This window comes from Meriones unguiculatus, chromosome 2, assembly GCF_030254825.1.
Source record: "Meriones unguiculatus strain TT.TT164.6M chromosome 2, Bangor_MerUng_6.1, whole genome shotgun sequence".
NCBI classification, from domain to species: Eukaryota; Metazoa; Chordata; class Mammalia; order Rodentia; family Muridae; genus Meriones; species Meriones unguiculatus.
Genome location: NC_083350.1, coordinates 66,463,502 through 66,468,438, shown reverse-complemented (window position 1 = coordinate 66,468,438; position 4,937 = coordinate 66,463,502).

The following is a 4,937-nucleotide window of genomic DNA, read 5'->3' as shown; positions in this document are numbered from 1 at the left end:
TCTGTATCAGTATATTTTAAACATTGTACTCTAGCACCTTCTGATTGGTTAAATAAAGAGCTGAGCAGCCAATAGCTAGACAGTATCTATAAAGGGGGCTTTTGGGGCCTGGAGAGATAGAGAGGGTGTGAGGTGGGAACCAGGAGTCACCATGAAGGAGTCACCATGAAGACACAGATGAACAAGAATGTGCCAGAGAGGGACTAAGATAGTAGATAACAGGTCACTTAGCTAGGAAGAAGTCCGGGCCAGCAAAGTCGGGTTAGAATAGCATAGTATCTGCTCAGCTATAGTGCTTAAAGCTATTATAAATAAAAGGAATAGATCTCCATGTCATTCTTTGGGAGCTAGGGGGGACATAGAAAAGCTCTTAATTTACAAATTGATGGGGAATACTTAGTTCCTGATTATCGGTCATACTTGGATATGTAACATGTATGGACAAAGGTCAATTAATGACCTATGCCATTCTTGTCAATCAGGGTAGCTGAGACAATCTGTCTGCTGCGCCACCACTGCCTCCCCCCTCCTCATTCTTCCATCCACCTCTCCCTCCATCCCCCTCCTCTTTCCTCTCCTACTCCCCACCATCCCTCTTCTCCATACACTGTATTTCAGGAGCATGTCTTCTGAGCAATTAAACTTTGTGGATTTCCACAGTGTGCCATTCTCACTTCTATTCCGAACATCCTTCCTCTCACGCGCTCACATGAGATCTTGGGTTCTAGGCAGGCAGTCTTATGTGGCGGGAAACAGGCATTGGGGCGGAGGTGGGGCTGCAAGAACCCTCCGGAAGTTTAGAAAATGTCATTGATTATGATCTGGGTTGCAGTCTTTCAAAATCTACAATTTTTTAAATGTATTTTGCCCAGGGGTCATGCATCTGTTTGCAGGCGTCGGTCCTCTCCTCCTATCACACGGGGCCTGAGGCTCGAATACAAGCATCTTCCTCTACTGAGTCATCAGGCTGGCTCACTGGAAACAGCTGGGCTTGGAGAGCAGGTCCCTGCTCTGTCCTTTCTAAGGAGGCTGGCAGCTATTTGAACGCTAATCACGTCTCTCACTGAGAAAAGAAACTTAGCCTGGAGGCAATCTTGGTACGGGGAAAGCTATCAAGTGGCTCAAAAGAGTGGTTGTTATATTTATGAGGCTTAATGTAGCTCATCTGCAGCGCGCCCCTGCAAATCTCACCTTCTCTATACTGTGGCAGCGGGTAACTTTTGCTTGAAAGCGCAACAGCCTATCTCTAAGTGCCTCCTTTACCCCTCTCCAACTAGCTTTCTGTTCTTGGAGTATTGTTCCAGAAGGGAGCAGCCACCACCACCGCCTAGGTGACACCCAGAGCCTTCTCTTGATCAAGCGGCCACACCTGTTACTACTGAGAAAAGAAAAGAAAAACAAGATGAACATTTCTAATCTTGCTTCTCCCTGTCTGCAAAGACCAAGAACGGCAGAGCCTAGGCTTTTCAGGGTGCTTGCATCAATAGGCTACAAGGTCCCCAGGTTAGAGCCATACCCAAATCTCTTTCAGCATGTGCTTGCGACTGGTGAATAAATTTTCCTATTAAAGAAAATTCATTTGGGGTCTGGAGATGTACTTCAGAGGCAGAACACTTGCCCAGCATGCACAGGGCCTTGAGTTTGACCCTCAGAACTGCCAAAAAATTTAAAATAGGTCAGGGTTAAAATATTGCTTTTTTTTAAATTAAAAAAAAAAGCCTAAAATTAGTTAAAGAGCCACATTTAATAAACAATGGCTGGCAATATCACCTGGCGGGTGTGAAGATGCTGGTAATACCTCACACCTGTGATTTTCAACCTCAGCACCATGGACAGAACTGGATAATTCGTTGTGGTGGCATCCATGACAGGGGTGACAGTCATGGCGACTTGGGGTGGAAGAAAAATCTTGGCACATTATAAATTATTTAACAGCATCTCTGGCGTCTCTGTGGAAGGAGGGGTTCAGACAGAGTCTGGTGTAGCTCAGGCTAACTTTGACCCCTTGGCTCCCTTCTCCCTGATTCTGCCCTTCAAGTATTAGAACTATGGGCACATCGCAACAACCAAAGACTCTAGTCTCTTGGTGCTAGATGCCAGCAGCAACCTCTCAGTTGAAACAACCCAAAATGTTTCTGGGCATTGTTGAATGTCCCCTTGGCTAAAAGCAGAGCTGTATATGTGGTAGGGTGTGGACTCGTGGACTGTGCCTCTGCCTCCAGGGGAACAGGCATGAAACTGCCAAGATGGAGCCTGTTCAAACCCCAGGAATCTCAAACTTGAGACTTAAAATCTCATCCTGAGGACAGAAGGTGTGGGACAAAGCTCGCTTCTTGTTTCCATGCCAACCTCAGAAGCAGGTGACATAACCACAAGGTGTTTACTGGTGGTCCATCGTGTGTGTTACCTGTTATCTTTTGCCAAGTAAATAGAGCACCACCAGCAACCAAGTCCCAGCCAACGACGCATCTTCTTCCTCAAATCCCTTCGCACTGCTAAAGGTTTAAAAGTCTCCGTTTCACACAAAAGAGAACACACATGTGAGCACCATCTGCTTCACCAAAGATCACCTGAGACTGGCTGTTTATTCTGTGCTGTAGCTTTGGGGAAGGAAGGACCCTCCTTCTCCCTAAAGAATTCATTGGAACCCCGGGCTTGACTGCTGACCAGGCTGTTGCTGCAGGGCCATCGCAGTGTGGCCTCCGCCATGTCTGACTCCATCTCGGAGACCTGAGAGTCCACTACTGCTTGGCTCCGTTCCAGAACCCAGTTCAAGATCGTTCGTAGCTACGTAGTGATCTTGAGAGCAGCCTCACCTCTTAAATAAACAAGAGCACCTTATCAGAGCGGTCGGCCTATGCCCCCTTCTGTTTACAGTACCTCTCAAGCCCCTAACACTGTCTTCTGAATTATACTTCTGTCATTCATGCTCTGATGCTGGACCACATAAATCAGATTCTCCATCTGCCTTACAGGATGCCAGCTCCCCCCCCCCCCCGTCTAGATTGATGTGTCACATATACTAGCAGTTCAAGAAAATATTTGCCAAATGAAAAAAAGAAAAATGCCGGAAGATTAACTGTTGTTTCACGTGTCTTTGCTGAGCGAAAGATGCCGGGCCAGGAATATACAGCAAGATTGGGTACAACCTCTGTTCTCAAAGAGTCTTCAGTTTAGGTAGATGTCTCAGAACAACCTTATTGCTATCACGCTGACAAGTAATACAGAAACTTAGGTTAAAGGCCAACGAAAAAAGCCGAAGGATAAAGGGCCTCCTGGAAGAGACTAAGCTTCATCTTGGGGGACAGTAACGCTGCCTGGTTTCCTTGGGTTTTACACCTGTCACTCTACCATAATACACTGGAGTGTAAGGGCGATGCCCCTGTCCGCTACAGCAATACTCCGGGGTGCTTCATGTCAGGGCGATACGGTAGATCTGTTCCTGTGCAGTCCCTCGGATTGATAGGTACAGACTAAGGCTTTGGATAGTTGAACATCTGCGAAGCATTAATGAGAAGAATTTGAAGGCGGGAAATATCTGGTAAACTAGGTTAAAAAGGTGGAATATGGTTTCTATCAGGCTATGTAGAGAAATTTACCTGAGACCGGAATTTTCTCCTCTCCTGGACCTGGAAGAAAAAAAAAGTCAATGGGAATCAAGAAGATAATGTTTTCCAGGCCAGCCAGAGCTATGGAGAGAGGCCAGGTCTCATCAATCAATCAATAAATAGGGGGTAATGGTGCTTAGGACTGCATTCTCCTTCTGAAAAGGTATAAGCCTTGATCAAGGCCCAGGCATGTAGGAAGTGGCTAGAGAGGCTATCTCACAGTGTTGAGAGGTTCTTCAGACAGGGTGGAGGCTCAGGAGTTCAAGGCCAACCTTCAGTTCAGCTAGCTAGTGAGCCTGAGTCCAGCTTGGGGTACCTGAGGCTTATTTTATTTTTTCCAAAGGAGAGATTCCGAAAGCAAACGTATGGCTTTGCAACTCTGGCACTTGGTAACTGGGTGGCCTGCTGAAAGTTACATCACTTCCTTGTCTGTAACCTGGAGGGGACAGTGTCTCCATTGCAGGCAGTTATGAGAGTGAAGTGTAAATAGACACATGCAGGAGCAGGCCGGAGCACAGTGAGTGTGTTGATGGAAGATTCCTGGCGAGCTGAGTGAGAAGCTAGAGAGAAAGAAAGTGAGGAGGGTTTCCAGTGAGGCCCGGGAAGCCACAGGCTGAGGTGATCTGCTAGACTACAGGCAGCCCGCCCCCAAGCCCCCGTGCCTCCCATGTGGCCTGAGTCTTCAAAGATCAGACAAAATGTCTGAAGGCCAACAGTGAATGCCTCCTTAAACGATGTAGCTTAAATCCCAGCCAGAGCCAAGATGGCCACTTAAATGATTTGTAACAGACCTTAAATCCCTTTATAGTCCATCCACTAAAGGGACTCCCCAGTGCCACGATAGTTGACTGATGGTAGCGACCACAAAGAGGGATGGGATGCGGTTCAGTCGGTAGCTGGCATGTCCAGCCCGTGTGAGGCCCTCGGACTCCTCCCAGCACAACACAGACTGCGCGTGCCGGTGCCTCCCGCAACCTCACAATTCCGGAAGTGGAGGCAGGAGAGGCAGACGCTCAGGGTCACCTGTGGCTACGTAGTGAGTCTGAGAACAACTTGATCTCCCTGTCTCTAAAATAAAATAAAATTTAAAAAAGGAAGGGCCTGAGAGATGGCTCAGTGGTTAAGAGCACTTGGTGTTCCCACGGATGACTGGGGGTTTAGTTCGGAGCAAATCACACTAGATATACAACCATAGATTTACAACTATCTATAACTACTCTTCTGGCCTTCATGAACACCTACATGCAGGCAAAGCGCCTATACACATAAATAAAAATCAATAAATCTTATTTTTTTTAAATTAAAAAGTAGCAAAACGGTTGTTCTGAA